Source organism: Mastomys coucha, unplaced genomic scaffold (assembly GCF_008632895.1).
Source record: "Mastomys coucha isolate ucsf_1 unplaced genomic scaffold, UCSF_Mcou_1 pScaffold9, whole genome shotgun sequence".
Classification (NCBI taxonomy): Eukaryota; Metazoa; Chordata; class Mammalia; order Rodentia; family Muridae; genus Mastomys; species Mastomys coucha.
This window is the reverse complement of record NW_022196915.1, coordinates 34,005,840-34,024,548: the sequence shown is the minus strand read 5'-3', so window position 1 is coordinate 34,024,548 and position 18,709 is coordinate 34,005,840.

Sequence of the window (18,709 nt, the reverse complement as noted above, 5' to 3'; positions counted from 1 at the left end):
CAGTAGATGGCCAACACAGAAAGAATTCAATGGTGTTTTGGGAGCTATTTTGCTTTATACTGCCTTTTGGGTGCATTTTTAAAAACCTTACTGGTCTTTTACATGTATACATGGTTTCCAATTCTATGTTTTTATGTTTTTTTTTAATGAGCATGTATGTGTGTGTGTGTGTGTGTTTCTAAAAGTTTTTCTTCTTTTTTTAAAATTTTTGTCTTGTTTGGTTTATCTTCATTTGGCTACTTGTTTTCTAAAAAGAGAGAGAGAAAGCATGAAGTTGGATTGGTGGAGGGGGAATATATGAAGAGGATCCAGGAGGAAATAAGGGAGAGGAAGCCATGGTCAGAATATATTGTTAGAAAAATTATTTTCAATGAAAAGAAAATGAAGAAAAAATGGTACCTGGTTGCTAACTACACTCTACTGGTGTCTCTGCCTGACGGCTCCAACATTGAATTACGAGCCCGAGGTATATATGTCCACATGTGCACATGCACATACACATAGAAACAGAGACCAGTGGGGTTTTTTGTTTGTTTTTTTTTTTTTTTTTTTTTTTTTTTTTTTTTTTTGGTTTTTCAAGACAGGGTTTCTCTGTGTAGCCCTGGCTGTCCTGGAACTCACTCTATAGACCAGGCTGGCCTCGAACTCAGAAATCCACCTGCCTCTGCCTCCCAAGTGCTGAGATTAAAGGCGTGCACCACCACCGCCCGGCTTTACAGGTTTGTGGGTTTTGTTTGTTTGTTTGTTTTTTTGGGGGGAGACCAGTGTTATAGTGTGGATCTTTAATCCCAGCACTCAGGAGATGGAGGCTGGTTGATCTCTGTGAGTTTGAGGCTAGTCAACATAGCAAGTTCTAGGAGAGCCAGAGCTATGCACTAGAAAGACCTTATGTCAAGAAACAAAGAGCAAAACAAAACAAAACAAAAAGACACTGAGGCACGGGTATATATCAGGAAACGTGAATTTATACTGCTAGTTCTAGTTCCAGTACAGCAAGGACTCTTCATATCCAAAAGATACAATTCCAAGTATGAAATCCTGCAGGTTCACTGCTGTAGCGCACTGCCTTCTATGGTCCTGACCAATCTCAGGTGTTTTCTTTTTTTCTTTTTTCCAGAAAGCTTCTTTAGTGTTTCTGTCTAGTCAGTCACCCCAAGTCAGAGGCAGCCAGTGCTCCAGTGTCTGTGACAGATCTGGAACAGGAACTAGCCGTCCATCTTCCAGTGTGTCTAAACTCCAGCACTGCCCTGTCACTGGTCCTCCAATTCCCTTCTGTGGCTTCTCAAGGTTTGTTTTGCAGTTCAACTCGGAATGCTTTTCCCAACCACGTGTCATCATGAAGCTTGATGCAGAATTGGTACCTACAAGTTTGATGCTAATTTGATTTCTTCTTTTTTGGTTTTTCAAGACAGGGTTTCTCTGTATAGCCCTGGCTGTCCTGGAACTCACTCTGTAGACCAGGCTGGCCTCCAACTCAGAAATCCACCTGTCTCTGCCTCCCAAGTGCTGGGATTAAAAGCATGCGCCACCACTGCCCGGCACTGATTTGATTTCTACACATCTATATTGTGCAAATTTTGGATCCAGCCTTTAATCTTAGTACTCGGGAGGCAGAGGCAAGCCGGTCTGTGAGTTTAAAGGCCAGCCTGGTCTATACAGAGTGAATTCCAGGATAGCCAGGGCTACACAGAAAAACTCAGTCTGGAAAAAAACCCAAACAATAAATAAATAAATAAATAAATAAATAAATAAATAAATAAATTAATTAATTAATAATAAAAAGTAGTGGGCTGGAGAGACTGGCTGTTCTTCCAGAGGACTGAATTCATTTCCCAGCACTTACGTGGCCGCTCACAACTGTCTGTAAGTCTCGTCCCAAAGCACCCAATGCCTTCTTCTTGCTTTCTTGGACACAGACATACATTCAGACAAACACGCATACAAATGAAATAGAAATAAATGAAGTCTCAAAAGTATTAAACTGGGCTGGAGAGATGGCTCAGTGGTTAAGAACACCGACTGCTCTTCCAGAGTTCCTGAGTTCAAATCCCAGCAACCACATGGTGGCTCACAACCATCTGTAATGGGATCTGATGCCCTCTTCTGGTGTGTCTGAACACAGCTACAGTGTACTTATATATGATAAATAAATAAATCTTTTTTAAAAAAAGTATTAAACTTTTTAAAGTGTAAAATTAGCATACAAGGCATTAGAGGCCATTATGGCATTTTACAATCTAAGTGTCTCAATGCTTCTTCCCCTCGCCTCCCTGTCTGTCTCTGCTGCTCTGATCCCCCTTGTAGCCCTTTCCTGAGAGCCCTTTGCATCTTTCCTGTCCCATGTGCCCTCAGAGTTCCCAACTCCCATCATCCTCATTCCCTATTTTCACCCTTCTGGGTCTCCTCTCTAATTTCCCAAGCCTAACACTTTTAACCTTTTTTTTTTCTTCTGTCTTTCTTTGTTGTTTTGAAACATTGCCTCATGTAGCCCACAGTGGCCTCGAACTTGAACTCGCTAATCTGGTTTGGATCTGACCTTGGGAGCATCCCCTCAACTGGCTGCCTTGGATGCTCACAGTCTTCCCTTCCCACTGACTGACTGACTGGTGCCTTGTGAGCTTTACTGTGACAAACAGTTGAGCAAATGTGAAACCACTTAGCCCACCACCAGGACTTGGCAAGTGGACAGAGTGGAGAAAATAAGCAGAGGAGGTGGGTGGGCCCCCAAGCACCCTGCAAACACTTATGAATGACTCCCTTTAATACAACCTAGGAAGGACTCTGGAGGGTAGGAACCAAGGCGAGGCCTCAGAACCAGGAAGTTACACCCATGTTAATATTTAGAAAACCATGGGGTTGTAATAGCTGACTTTCTGGACCTCTGAATCAAAGAGTCAGTGTGGTTCAGCCATGAGAACATGTGAAAGGGCTCTTTGACACAGCCACACTCAGCTCCCATCTTCACTGGGGCCCTTAGTAACACTTGCTAGCTCTGCCATGGAGGCTATACAGCACACATCCAGACAACAAGTTCTCAGCACAAAGGAGAGCACCCCAGAGGGACAAGGGGCGGTGGGGTGGGGAGGGGCAGGGGGAACTGCCTCTGGATCAGACAAAGACAGCAGGTGTGTCTGTAGGAGTGGGTTTTAAAGAGAAAGGGGGGAGGGAGTCTATGCTGGGTTGAGTTGGTAAGTCCTGATTAAACAGGTTAGCCAGAGTATCGAAATAATAAATTTTGATTGGCAGACTTTGGAGTTTTAGTCAAGCACAAGGAAGTGGCCAAATAAGGGACTAGACCTTGCGTGGCTGGCTTTAGAAATGGAATCTGGTTGACCAAAGGAGAAGCGGGGGTGGGGGGTGGGAGGTCAGACCTGCCAGCACCACGTTGGCAGTGCGTGGGCCTGTTCATTGGGTATTTCCCACCAACGAAGCTAAAAGCTCCTCAAGGGTAGTGGAAGTGTTGTAGATCTTTCTGCTATCCTCCTGCCTCAGCTCCAGCTCCCTTTCTAGTGACCAAAGTTGGAGTTTTAACAGAGTCTTTTTTGTCACCTGAACAGATCTCGTTTCCCAATGCATCCGACTCAAATGGGTTGAATAATTGATGAACTAACTCCACAGACTTGTTGAACTGAAGTGCCTTTCCTTTCAGGATTCTGCACTTGAGCAGAGGGTAACCAAGATGGCATTGCTTACCAAGCCAAGTGGGATTTGGTTAGTGGGGGAGCAGAGGGCAGGCACTGATCCTGGCGGGAGGGAGACAGTTCCAAGGGAGGCCTGGTTAGTATCCAGCCGTTCCTGCTCCTCTCCTGTGCTCTGGGAATACTGGGCATCAAGGGGTCATCCTGTACCTCTGGATGACTCGTTTACTCTCCACCTTTCCCCTATGTGTGCATGCTTGATTCCTTCTGTCCAACAGCAGATCAGCCCTTGTGCCTTCTAAACAGACTTACAGATGACACGGGCCTTTTGCTGGACTCTCCAGTGCCAGCCCCACCCTGAGCGTGTTGCTTTTGCCCAGTAGCAAGACCAGCCAGCAAGTAACAGGTGTATCTTTTCACGTCAGGCTAGACATATTCCAGGATTTTGCTCCAATTCCTCAAATCTGTCTTTGGCTCAGGAACCCAGCTAGGCAAGTCCTATTGGTCAGGGGCCCAGCTAAACAGGTCCTATAGGTCAGGGGCTCAGCTACGCAGGTCTATTGTGTTGCCTCTTACTACTGTCCTGACCCAGTCCAGTGCCAGCAACTCCTACCTCAATTGTTTCAACCCCTGCAGCTTAATGAGTGTACCTGCTGCTGGCTATGGGAAGATGTATTGGCCATTATGTCAGACTCATGATTGGCCTCCTACCCAAGCCGCAACCTTTGTCGAGAGACAAAGACAAGAAGGTGGCCAGGAAACGGACCTTGTTCAGCTCCAGTCGAACACCTCCAAAGCAAGCTGGGTGCATTGCTGCTGAATTTGGGGGTGTCCCATTTAGACCTAGAGGCGATGGTTCTTAACCTTGATTTTAGTTACACTCACATGTTTAGTTACACACACACACACACACACACACACACACACACACACACACCAATAAGTAAGTAAAGTAAATAATTGGTTGACTAAGCTTAGCCAATCAAGCTTCATTCATTCATTTGTTCATTTGTTTGTTATGGTGGAGCTGAGGATCAGGGCTTCTGAGAGCTCTAGTACTGAGCCTTGCTCAGCCCAGTTGTTTTCTATGCTTCTCTTCTGCTTCCCCAGAAATGCTGACTGAGCCAGTCAGTTGGGATTCTTAGAAGCTGTCTGGCCTGGGAGCTGTCTCATTCTTGAATCCTTTTGTTTGTCTTGTTCAGCTAACTCTGTCGGATTAGATACCGGTCTGAGCAAATTTCCTTTTAAGGATTGTATGAACAGGATCCAAGGCAAAGCCGCAGCCCAGGATTACAAGGCACGAAAGTGTGAGTAGGTGGGTGCACTCACCCGTGGGCTCACCACTGGAGGGCTCCCACTAGCAATGAGAGGCTCTGCGGATTGCTTGTGTGGTGGCGGTGGTGGTGGGAGGGTTTTCTTTCTTTAGAAAATGTTAGGATTATTTGTGAGTGTGTATATATGTGTGTGTGTGTGCACGCATGAGCACTCCCTTGCCTGTACCTGCATGTGAAGACTAGTTTTTCACTCCAGCTATATATTCTTTTATTGCTCTTCCCCTTTTTACACTTTGTATTTTGTATGCCCGAGTGTAATTATGTGTGCCTGTGGGTGCACCTTAGAAATCAGAAAAGGGCATCATATCCCCTGGGACTGGAGTTACAGGCAGCTGTAAACTGCCTTTCCTAACCTGGGTCCTCAGCAAAAGCAGACGATGTATGTTCCTAACCACTGAGCCATCCCTCCAGCATCCTCCATCTTCTGTTTTGATGGTCTCTCTCTGAACCTGGAACGCTGCACTCTGGCTGCACTGGCTGGCCAGTGGGACTGCGGGTTCTGCCTTTCTCCATCCTTGAAGTGCTGGGATTGCAGGCATGTGCTACCAGACTCTGCTTTTAAGTGAGTGCTGGGGACCCAAACTCAGATCCTCATCCTTGCATGGCAAGCACTTTGCCCACCTCCCCGCCTACTGTTTCCTTTTTTGATATGAGATCTTGCTATGCTGACCTCTAATCAGGTTCAGTGAGAGATACTGTCTCCAAAAATGTCAGTTTGTATCGCTGAGGCAGGTAAGCACAGGGAATAATTTACAAACATGGTACTCTACTTGTTTGGGTTAATCACCTACTCGCAGCCTACTTCCTTTACCTGCACGTATTATGCACACACACACACACACACACACACAGACACACGCACACACACAGACACACACACTTCTGCAAACAATACGTCTAGTAACCCCAGAACTCCCCTGGGCCCCTACCTGCATCAGGCTACAAGTATACCCCTCTCTGAACAACAGTATACATTTCTCTCCTCAATGATTACGAAGACTTACTGATCTTCCAGAGGACTTGTTTGGTCCCCAGCACCCACATCATGTGGCTTGCAATTGTCCCTAATAGCAGCCAGCTCCAGGGGAATGCCTCTGGCCTTCAACCTCCACAGGCCCCTGGACTCATGACCACACACACACACACACACACACATACACACACACACTCACACGGAACTTAAATAATAAAGGTAGGTCTTTCTTTTTTAAAAAAGATTTATTTATTTTATGTATATGAGTACATTCTAGCTGTACAGATGGTTGTGAGCCTTCATGTGGTTGTTGGGAATTTAGGACTTCGGCTTACTCCGGCCCAAAGATTTATTTATTATTATAAATAAGTACACTGTAGCTGCGTTCAGACACACCAGAAGAGGGTTTCAGATCTCATTATGGGTGGTTGTGAGCCACCATGTGGTTGCTGGGATTTGAACTCAGGACCTTCCAAAGAGCAGTCAGTGCTCTTACCCACTGAGCCACCTCACCAGCCCAGTAAGTCCTTTCTTAATTGTATAGAGTTGGAGATGTGGCTCAGTTGGTAAAATGTTTCCCTGCCATGAATGAAACACTGGGCTCAACCTTCAGCATCAGGTAAGAGCTTGACTTATGGAGCACCAAGGGAGCTACAAGCAGGAGGGTCAGGAATTCAAGGTCATCCTCAGATACACGGGGAAAGCCAATGTGAGATTTGGCCACCAAAATAGAAATAAAAACTGTTTTCCAGATAGTTTTTTTTTTCTATGTAGCCTTAGCTGCATTAGAGCTCACTCTGTGGACTAGGCTGGCCTCAAACTCACAGAGATCCACCTGCCTTTGCCTCCTGAGTGCTGGGATTAAAGATGTGCTCCACCTCCGGCCCCCAGCCATGCTAATTTTGTTTTAATTGTAGGACTTGGTACCTGTAGTGATTCAAATAGACCAACCAACCTAGACTTTAATCACAATATCTGTTGGTTATAAGAAGCCTAGTGGCTTGCACCAGGCCTGGTTAGGCATAAGCTTTTAAAACAGTAATAATTACTATTACAGTTGCATGTGTGAGTGGTTGTGCATGGAGGTCAGAAGACAACTTTGTGAGTTGGTTCTCCCCTTACCCCTCTTCGTGAGTTCTGGGAATGAACTCAGGTCACCAGGTAAAAGCACCTTTACCTGATGAGCCAAGCTGGCTGCTCCCTGTACCTCCTGATGGGAGGTGCCATTCGAACCTTTTCAGGAAGAGTTAGATCTTTTATTATGAGCATTCATAATAAAAGTTGGGTGTGGTAGCCTGTGCCTGCAATCCAAGAGTGAGGAGGAGAGGCAGGAGATCTCTGAAGTTCTCTGGTCAGCCTGCCTGTCCATTGATGAGCTCCAATCTCAGTGAGAGACTCCATGTTTAAACGGAAAGGGAAAACCAAAAATTAAAAAGAAAAAGGAAGACAAGGAGCTGGAGGGATGGCTCAGTGGTTAAGAGCACTGACTGCTCTGCCAGAGGTCCTGAGTTCAAATCCCAGCAACTACATGGTTGCCTGCAACTCCAGTCCTGGGAATCCAATGCCTTCTTCTGGCTTCCTGGGGCACCAGCAAACAAGTGGTACACATACATATACACAGGCAAAACACTCAAACACATTAGAAAAGAGCCTGAAAATAAACCTATAAAAGGAAAAAGATGCAAACAAAAACAGGGGAGAAACGAAGTAAGTAAAAATACTGGGTGTGGTGGTGCATGTTTTTAAACCTGCGCACTCGGGAGGCAGAAGCAGGTGGATCTCTGAGCTTGAGGCCAGACTTGACTGCAGAGTAAAGGACAGCAGGGCTACATGGAGAAACTGTCTCAAAAAACCAAACCAACCAACAAAACAAACAAAACACTAAACAACAACAACAGCAAAACAACCAAACAATAACGACAGCAAGACGAATACACTGCTGTGCATATGTTTGTGTGCTTGTCTTTGGCTGTTATGTGCATGCTGGGCACAATCCAAAAAGACGAGCTCTCACCTCACGTACCCTATGCAGACATTCATCGTTAATGGACACTAGGTGTGTGTGGGGGGAATAGGAGTATATTCTTGATAAGGGATGGAACACAGAGCTAGCATCAGGCCCCAGATTTCTGGTCACCTCCCAGGCTTTGCTAACAGGAAGCCAAAGCAAACCATTTACCTTCCATGTTTCCTCAGCTGTAAACTGGAAATAATTAGTGCCTTTGCTCCTTGATGTGTGCCGGAAGAACCCTCTGCAAACACGCACATAGCAGAAATGTGAGCTGTCATTAAAGTGGAAGCTTTTAATTATCAACGAAAGCTAAGGGGTTATTAGATGTATGTGGGCTTCCATTTCTAATTAAGAAACCGGGTTAGATGTGGTTGTTCTGCTCACTAGGGCTGTACTGCCAGGCATAATGAGGGGATTCCCTTAGTCTTGGCTAGAAGATTCCTTTTTTCCCCCCCTCAGTTGGCAAATAAGGCAAGCTGCTTCTTCCCTCTAGCACCAGCCTGAGTTAGCCTTAGTCTGGAAAAGCCCTCAGGCTGGGGTCTGCCTGGTTGGACCAATTGTATCTCTCCGGAAAAGTCACATGGCAAAGTTGGTCCACGCCTTCATACACTGTTAACTCAGTGGTTCAGTACTGCCAATGAGATGCTTTGGTGCTATAATGAAAGACCAAAAGTTATATGGTATACTAAATCAAGAGCTCTAAAAAATAATTGTTTGAAAGCATCATCGTTTCCAGGCATGTTGGTTCCCAAGAGGATTGTTGCACAAGCAGGAGACAGCGCCCTCTTCTGGTCAGTGCCACACTTGCATGGCTGGGACAGGGATTTCCAACCCACTTGGGCTGGCTTTTCACTTTGGGAGGCCCATGCTGGGGTTATTATCAATCTTGAATAAATTACTTTTTTGTCTCCATCTGTCCTTTCCTCTTTAAATAAGAACACTTAAACCTGTGATGGATAATTTAACAAGTCAACTTGGATAGGCAACGGTGTCCAGTTGTTTGATCAAAGACATCTATCCATTGCTGTGAAGATATTTTAACTAATTAGTTAATTAATTGGTTTCCATTCACTGTCATACAATATTAGACTATTATAAAATAAAATGATATATTTTCTTATGATAAAGAAGAATTTCAACTTTAACTACATACTTTAAGTTGGAACAACAAAAAAAAAACATTCATTAAGATGGTTTTATTGGGTCTGGAGGCATGGCTCAGTGGTTAAGAGCACCGACAGCTCTTCCAGAGGTCCTGAGTTCAATTCCCAGCACCCACATGGTGGCTCACAACCATTTCTAATGGGATCTGATGCCCTTTCCTGGTGTGTCTGAAGACAGCTGCAGTGGACTCATATACATACATTAAATAAATATATTTTTTTAAAAGATGGTTTTATTGATGCTTGTTGCTGTTTGAATGGGGTCCCAAGTGGGCAAGGATGACCTTGGACTCCTGATTCTCAAACCTCCTCCCCAGTACTGGAAATGCAAGCATGCCCCATCATGCTCAGCCATGGGGTTTTTTGTTTATTTGTTTGTTTGTTTTGTGTGTTTTAGCTATGCTATGTTGTCAGCATGAAGGACACTTTCTTGTATCTATCTATCTGTCTGTCTATCTATCTATCTCTCCATCTATCTAATGTAGCTTAAGCTCTGGTTGTTCTGGAATTTTCTATGGAGACCAGTCTATCCTCAAGCTCACAGGAGTCCACCTGCCTCTGCTTCCAGAGTGCTGAGATTAAAGGCTTGCATCATCAAGCCAGGCCACTTTCTCTGCTTTTTAGTGGAGGGGGAGGAGGTGCCACTCACACAATGTTTCCCAAGCTTGGGGTGGAGGGAAGTTGGGGGGGTGTCTTTTCGTTCTAGTTTTAAGATCTTCTTGGCTCCCAGAAAGAATTCCCCCATGACACACAGAGCCACTGCAGCCCAAACACTTTGAGGTGTGGGAACAATCAGACTAATTTGTGTCTTGTCCTCAACTCCTTTAAAACCTGTTGGACTTTGTGGTTGTTTGAATAAGAATGGCCTCCATAGGCTCATATATTTGAATGCTTCATCATCAAAAAGTGGCACATTTTGAGAAGGATTCGGAGGTGTGGCTTGTTACAGGAAGTGTGGGTGGTGGACTTTGAGGTTACAAAAGCCTGCAGCAGGCCCAGTGTTTCTGTCTGTCTGTCTCTGTCTGTCTGTCTGTCTCTGTGTCTCTCTCTGTGTCTCTGTCTCTCTCCCCTCTTTCCCATCGATTAGTTTTCAACCACTTCTCCACCACCATACCTGCCTGCCACCATGTTCCCCACCACCATGCTCCCTGTCATGATGCTAATAGACTAAGCTTCTGAAACTGTTAGCAAGCCCCCAATTAAATGCTGTAAATGTAAATGCCGTCTTTTACAAGGGTTGCCTTGGCCATAGTGTCTCTTCATAACAATAGAAAAGTAACTAAGAAGGACCTCATTTCCTAAATTTGGTTTTGCCAGTGTGTGTGTGTGAGGGGAGGGGACCGTGAGGACCTGACCTTCACAATGACATCACTGAGATGGCATCAGTAGAGCATTGGTTCCCTTTCTAAAAAACAATGGCCCTTCAGAAGGATAGCTCTGCTATTCACATTCCATTTCCTGAAAGTCAGGGTAGGCTTGTAAAAGGTTGTTAAACAGCATGCTTAAAGTGAACTGTCAACCCTCACTCACCAAATAAGGATCCTGTGGCTTCTGCAGTGGACTCCTCATCTTGGTGGTCTACTGTTAGGAAATGGTTCAAATGCTTTCATCTTAATTCGGTTCCCAAAAGCCATGCTTCCAAATGCTGAGGGTCCTCACCCCCAGTTGGCTTTGATTGGTAATAAAGAATTGCAGTACAGCCAGTGGCTGGGCAGGGAAGATGGAGGCGGTTCTTTTGGATTGTGTGGGCAAGGGACTGAGGGCAAGAGAGAGAGAGAGGAGAATCTCCATCACTCAGAGGCAGAGAGGTCAGATTTAAGAGCTGCAGGAGAGAAATCATCCGCCATCCAAAGGTGGAAAGGGAAAGCGGTCCTATAGGGGACTGCTCAGAAGATAACAGGGCAGAGAAGATAAAATATAGATTTAGAGGGTGTTAAGCCAGGAATACAGGGCTGGGGCAGGACAAGGGGCATGGGGTGGAGTGTGTGCTAGCCACAGGGAGGTTTGGAAGTACCCAGCTATTGAGCTAGGAAGGCAATCACAATTAAGCTGGTGTGTGTGTGTGTGTGTGTGTGTGTGTGTGTGTGTGTGTCTTTCACTCACAAATCCAGAGCTCCTGGGTGGGTGCAGAGGAGATTCGAGGGAGTCAAAGCAGATTAACTTTTCACCGCAACAGTTACACAAGAAGGCCAGTTGAAAGCTGTATGCTGCTGATGACCACTGCCTGAGTCTTACTTGAAGTGCCAGCCAAGCATGATTATTCAAGAACGCCATCTTTAGTAAAGCTGAGTAGAATTTGAAACATTTAAATCAGTAAACCTTGAGTACAACAGATTGCCCTCCATAATGAAGATGGGCCTCGTTCAATCAGTTGAAGACCTTAGGTCCCAAGTCTGAGGCTTCCTGAAGCAGACTTCTTAAAGTTACTCTTGCTGTGGTGAGACACTGTGACCAAGGCAAGTTGGGAGGGAGGGAAAGGTTCATTCAGCTTATGCATCCACATCACAGCTCTTCATCAAAGAAAGTCAGGACAGGAGCTCAAGCAGAGCAGCAGGAAGCTCAGGCAGGAGTTACAGGTGGTTGTGGGCCATGGGCCATGTGTGCTGGGACTGGACCTCAGGCCCTCTATAAAAAGAGAAAGTACTCGTACTCAGGAGCCAACTCTCCAACACTCCGCCACCCCGTGTGTGTGCATGTGTGCGTGTGTGTGTGTGCGTGCGTGCGTGGGTGGGTGCGTGCGTGCGTGCGTGGGTGGGTGGGTGCATGTGTGTGTTCGTGCGTGGGTGTGTGGGTGTGTGTATTTAATTAGCATTGCCTGCATAAGCACGGGTTGGGGTTATTTGCTTGAGCAGATGAACGTACCAACTGAGGAACATGACTTCCATTCTCCCTGAAATCTAGATGAATAAATCCTTGCTAAAATTTACTATAGCATTGCCTGTTGCCTTAGTTAGGGTTTTACTGCTGTGTAAAGACACCATGACAAAAGCAACTCTTATAAAGGACAATATTTTTAGGACTGTCTTACAGTTTTAGAGGTTCAGTCCATTATCACCATGGTAGAAAGCATGGCAGCATCCAGGCTGATATGGGGCTAGAGGAACCTAAAGTTCTACATCTTGATCCAAAGGCAGCCAGGAGAAGACTATCTTCCAGGCAGCTAGGAGGAGGGTCTCAAAGCTCACCCCCAAAATGACACACTTCCTTCAACAAGGCCACACCTCCTAATATTGCCATTCCCTGGGCCAAGCATATTCAAACCATCATAGTTATTGAGCAAAAATATCAGGAAAAAAAGATAGGCATCCGTCGGGTTCAGACAGATTCAACATTGGCTTCTAAAGTTCTTCCTTGTGGCAAGTCACCCAGAAATACTTCCTTCAGTGTTCTACAGAAACAAGTGTAGAATGTCTTTTGCCCAAGGGATTCTATCACAGTCTAAGGCTGTTATGCAGATCGCTCATATAGGTGTACTCTGCTGTGCGCCCAGCATGGTAACTGAAAGTTGGGCCTCTCACGATAAGGCCAGGCATACATTATGAGCCCCAATGTTTTTTGAATCAAACCTGACAAACTGCTTTAACAGTCATCAGTCACTAACAAAAGCCACCTAGTGGCTGCACTGTCAGTGCTTGGCCAACACATTACTTATGGATCCCTAAGATGCGTGCAAGGTCTAAGCAGGCAACCCTGCTCTTAACTCTTTTCTCACAGTCTATGTTTTCTAAGATGCCTATAATTAACTTTATAGTCATAAGTGGGGCTACTGATAAAAAAGCATCCAGGGTTAATGATTCTCTTCTTTGCTACCCACTGGTGTTTTATAATGTTGGCACATTTCCTTGTCATCAGCAAAGCTGCTACGAGGCATCTCACAGATGCCTAGCAGTCTTTTTCTTCTTTGAGGTGAACTATATACTCAACATAAAGGAGCATGTGGGTCCCAGGGAAAGCCCCCTAACATCTAGAACATCTAGTTCAGCTTCTCCAGTTTACAGACCAGTAAATGAGATCATGGAATTGCTTTGATGTATGCTCAGTTGCTTTTGCTGCTCTCTCTCTCTCTCTCTCTCTCTCTCTCTCTCTCTCTCTCTCTCGTGTGTGTGTGTGTGTGTGTGTGTGTGTGTTTAAATATGAATTAAACTATGGAGCCTTGGTTCACCTTGGACTCACAGAAATCCACCCACTTCTGCCTCCTGAGTGCTGGGGTTAAAATCCTGTGTGACTTTGCTTGGCTTGTTCAGTTGCCTTTGAACGCCTTTAGCATGGACAGCGTGATGGTGACACTCACTGGATCTAGACTTCTAAGAGCCAAGCACCTGGGAATACCCTCAAAGAATTCTTTGGATTGGGTTAACCAAAGTGGGAAGATCCCCCTTAAATGTGGGCCCTACAATTCCACGGCCTGGGGTACCCTAGTATGATTCTCTGCATGAAAAGGAGGCCAGGGACCAGCCTGATCATCTCGGCCTTGGTGTTAGATGTAAGAACCTCACCTTTCTGTCTCTGTGCCTTCCCCACCATGATGGATGGTGTCTTGTCCACTTGAGAGCCAACAAGTCCTTCCTTCTTTAAGCTACTTCTTGTCAGTTTTTAAATTTAAAAAATTATTTTTTATTTATATATTTTATGTTTATGAGTGCTCTCTTCATGCACACCAGAGAGGGAGTCAGGTCCCACACAGATGGTTATGAGCCGGGTGTTGGGAATTGAACTCGGGACCTCTGGAAGGCATTCAAGTGCTCTTAACTACTGAGCCATTTTTCCAGTCTCAAATTAAAAAAAAAAAATTTTTTTTTTCAAGACATGGTTTCTCTGAGTATCTTTGGCTGTCTAAGAATATACTCTGAAGACCAGGCTGGTTTTGAACTCAAAGATCTACCTGTCTCTGCCTTCCAAGTGCTGGGATTAAAGGTGTGCACAACCACCACCTGGTTCCAGATTTTAATTCGTTTGTTTTTGAGACAGGGTTTCTCTGTGTATCTGTGGCTGTCCCTAGAACTGCTCTGTGGTCCAGCCCAAACACTAACTCAAGATAGTTGCCTACCTCTCCCTCCCAAGTCCTGGGATTTATAGTGTGCACCACCACTGCCCAGTTCTAGTTTTTAAATTTTTAAAAAATAATTTGTGTGTATGAGTGTTTTGCCTGCATGTGCACCACATGTATGCCGGGGGCCTGTAGAAATCAGAAGAGGGTATTGGATCCCCTGAAGCTGTAGGTATGGCTTGTGAGCTACCATGTGGGTGCTGAGAAATGAATCCTGGTCCTCTACAAGAGCAACAAGTGTTCTTGACAATTGAGCCATCTCTCCATGTTCCCTTCCCCCTTTTGACCCAGGGCTTCATGTGATCTATGCTAGCTTGGAACTCCAAATTTTTCTGCCTCCATCTCTTATGTGCTAGGATTACAAGTTCTATACCCAGATCAAAAATGTCTTAGTTGGAGAGAAATGCAATGGAACACTTTTAAAAATGAAACATGTGTGTGTGTGTGTGTGTGTGTGTGTGTTTATTTTTCCCCTACTTTCTTTGAAACAGAGTTTCTCTGTGTAGCCCTGGGTGTCCTGGAACACCAGGCTGGCCTCGAACTCAAAGATCTGCCTGCCTCTGCCTCCCAAGTGCTGGGATTACAAGTGTGCACCACCACCGACAGATAGATTGTATTTTTACTGTAGTTTTAATATTATAATTTAATGTCACAAAGATTTTTTTTTATTTTCTCCTTGAAGTCTTATGTTTAGGTATTAAGTATGGATCAAAACTATTTTGCTTGTAGGTTAGGCTTCTAACATAAAAGCTTGCTGGAGCATTGCCTGTAACCCCAGTGCTTGAGCCAGGATTTCAGGTTCTAGTTTAAGGTCAGCTTAGCTGCATAATTGTGTATATGCATGAATTTGTGCATCCAAGTGCATCTCGGAGGCCAGAAGAGGGTATCAGACCTCTTGGAGGTGGAGTTACAGCGGTAGTGAGTGTGTGTGGGAGGTGTTGGAACCAAATTTAGGTCCTGCGCAGGAGCTATGCCTCCAGCCCTTCTCTTTCTTGAGTATATATATATATATCCCCAGCTTGCTGACCTGTCTGGCCTCTAAATGGGGTGATTGCCCATGACCCCACTCTGCCTCCTTCGTGCTGAGGTGACAGGCATGGCCACCACGCCGCCCTCTTCCTTTAGTCCCTTTTCTGTTGCCGTTCCCTCTTTGTACATCTTTCTTGTGGATTATCACACTGGGTCTTGGCCTGGAACTCGAAACCCTGCTTCAGCCTTTGGAGTGGTTCCTTAGAGGTAAGAACTGGACTGCTGATCACATCCTGACTTGAGGTATTTAGAACTCCTATGGACCTGAGACTTTGGGATGAATAGATTCTGTATTTCCAAACACAGTGGGAAGGGATGGTACAGCTGCATGCAGCCTAGAAACAAGCTGTGTTTGTAGGCTGGCTGCTGACTTTATGGGGACGATGATGCATGGAAATCTGTACCCAGGGAACCAGCGTCTGGTCTGTGGAGAATGTCCCCACTCAAGGCTGAATGGCTCCTATAGACTTGGTTCTTCCTGGTACAGAGCATCTGTCTGTCCTTCACATTTCCCTAAAGCCCATACCTGAATCTGTTTCTCTTCTATCCAACAGGGCATGGATTTGATTCAGAAAATAAGGCTGAGGATTAAGTAGCTTAAGGTGCCCCTGTCCTGAGCCAGGTTTCTCTGAAGGGTCCGCCCTGAATGTCACCCTTTGGTGTACACCGTGAGGGCTGGATGAGGCGATTCTGAGAGGCTGTTTGACTCAATGCCATAAGCAGTAGCTTAGCAACTGTGAGGCTCTCTGTTGAGTTAGTTTCCCATACCAGTGACATCACACTGGACCACAGGCTCTGTTCTCAACGTTTCCTTGGCTAGATTTTTTAGTCTTACAAGCCTGAGACAGAATATACTGTCTAGGCCTCTGGATAAGCCTGAATGTGACGCCTGACTTTCAGTGGTTATGAGGCTCACTTAACTCACATAATTCCATGTAGTTAGGTGTTTACTGCAACCTTAGTTTTATAGCTGAACAAAAGATGGTAGTATTGAGTGAGGTGACTTGCTCAATGTGATGTATCTAGTGAGCAGTGGAACACAACCAGGACACAACCAGGATGAAGAATATAGGCTCTTATTGTTTTCTTCCACTTAACCTTAGTAACACAATGAGAAGCATCACCCCACTGTCTCTTGTGTTTGTAGGGCTACATCCAGTCTCTCATTCTCTCCAGCACCAGGCATACCAGTCTGGTTTCTTCATGTGTTTAGGGCTGGGTGTGGCACTGGGTGTGGCACACTGGTCCATGACTCACTGATGCTCTTTCTCAAGAACGTTTCTTGGTGTCAGACAAACATCAGGCTGAGCCAATCGCTGGGGAGAAGACCCTGCATGCTCATATTCTTTAAAATTGTGTTAAGGCAATTAACTAAAAAGAAAAAAAAAAGCTAGGTATGACCTCATGCTACTGCTTCCCATTCAAGAATCATCTACCACTGATGTTATGTTTATTTACCTTTTTCTATGCAGGAGAAACTAGGGCTTTATGGTATGAGTTATTGGAGACAGGCTCTTGCTGTGTGAACAAGGCTGGCCTTGAACTTAGAATCCTCCAAAGTGCTAGAATTACAGAGATGTGCTATTGCACAGATTCTCTTCAGCAATTAAAGGTTTGGGTTCCATGTACCTTTTAATTACTTATGTGTATATGTGCCTGTGTGAACGTATCCCCTCTGATCCCAGTGCCTACGAACACCAGAAGACATCAGATCTACCCAACCTGGTTGTTGGTGGTCCTTGAGTTAGTTGCCTGACTTTTGATGGGAACCCAATTTGGATCCTCTGGAAGAGCATCCAAGTGCTCTTAACTACTGAGTCATCTCTCTATCTCATCCATGCACTTTTAAAAAATGTGCCAGTGTGCACACAAATGAGCATCATATTGAATGTATGATTTTGTACTGCACTGATCCACTCAATGGTGTATCACACCAAAGCCTATCAAATCTCTATGTATTTCTCCCCAGCTGCAAACCTCCCCCCTCCCCAGTGATACTAAGCCTTTCTTTATACAAGTCGTGTAAGAGTGAGACTTTTCTTGACAATTAAGGTGCGATTTCTGAGTTATATCCATGAAAGGTACTGGCAGCTAACAGGTAGTCAAACTTGGAGGATTTTGAGGTGCCACTTGCATGCAAACTGACATTGAGTTGCTTATGATGTCACTCACATGCAGTCTGCATGGTGAGGCAGATGTCATTGGCAACACGGAGGTCTATGTGAAGAATTACCCATTCTGGAGTGTTCTAAGAGTAGATTAGCTACAGATGGCAAGAGCAGAATGTGAATGGTAGGTGTGAGGGAAAACTGTGACAGTAAGTCCCATCCTACAAAACCTATGTCCCAGTGTACAAGAGCATTGCCACCTAAATGTGAGATGGTCATAGCAGTGATGGGAATGGAGTTGAACAGCCTGAGGACTACACCAATGTGACAATTCAGAGGCATTTGATTCTTCTTGAGGACCACAGGCCCTAGAGTTCAAAAAGATGCCTCCAACAGCCAAGAAATGACATCCTCAGTTTAACAGGCATTGGAATGACCAGAGAGGGTATGAACAGCAGAGCCACCACTAGCTCACAGGAAATGCAGCACATGAAGTCAGGTGATACAAGGCCTCTTGAACGAGTCTTTTCCTTGAAAAGCATCCCCAGAGCTCTGACACCTATTCAGGGTACACTAAGAGGACAAAACCAAGACAGAATGGCTCACGACAAAGGTCTAGCTAGACTGGCTATGAAGGAAGCACATGAAAATGTAATAGGTGGCTAAGCATGGCATAACCCAGTGGACAGGCAGTCTCACTAACAGGAGAGATGGCCTTGGGGTTTTATATAACTTGGTTTTTGAGACATAGTTTCTGTATAGTACCTGGAACTCAATCTGTAGACCAGGAGGGCCTCGAACTCAAGAGATCTGCTTGCCTCCCAAGTGCTGGAACTAAAGGTGTGCACCACCACCATCTGGCTTATATAACTTCTTTTAAACTTGTCTTCTTAGCTCTAAAGAGCCGCTACAGATGTTTTTGGGTTTTTTTGTTGTTGTTGTTTGTTTTTTTTTTGTTTTGTTTTTTTGAGACAGGGTCTCTCTGTATAGCCCTGGAACTCACTCTGTAGACCAGGCTGGCCTTGAACTCAGAAATCCGCCTGCCTCTGCCTCCCAAGTGCTGGGATTAAAGGCATGTGCCACCACCGCCCGGCGAGATGTTTTATCTGTATGTTTGTGCTTGGTGCCCAGATGTCAGAAGACCAGCATCAGACTCCCTGAGTTAGAGATGGTGAGCTGGTGCACAGGTGCTGGGAAACAAGCCAGGTCCTCTAGAGGGGAAGCCAAAATTCATATGACTGCTGAGTCATCTCCAGTCTCCCAAAAGCTACCTTTTAAAATTACCTTAAGCAATCTTTAAGGAAGATTACCTGTTCCTTATTATTCCTAACTATATAACAAGTAACTGTTTCATAAAAGGTGGCTTAATAGGCAATACAAACATAGTTTTTTTTTTTTTTTTTTTT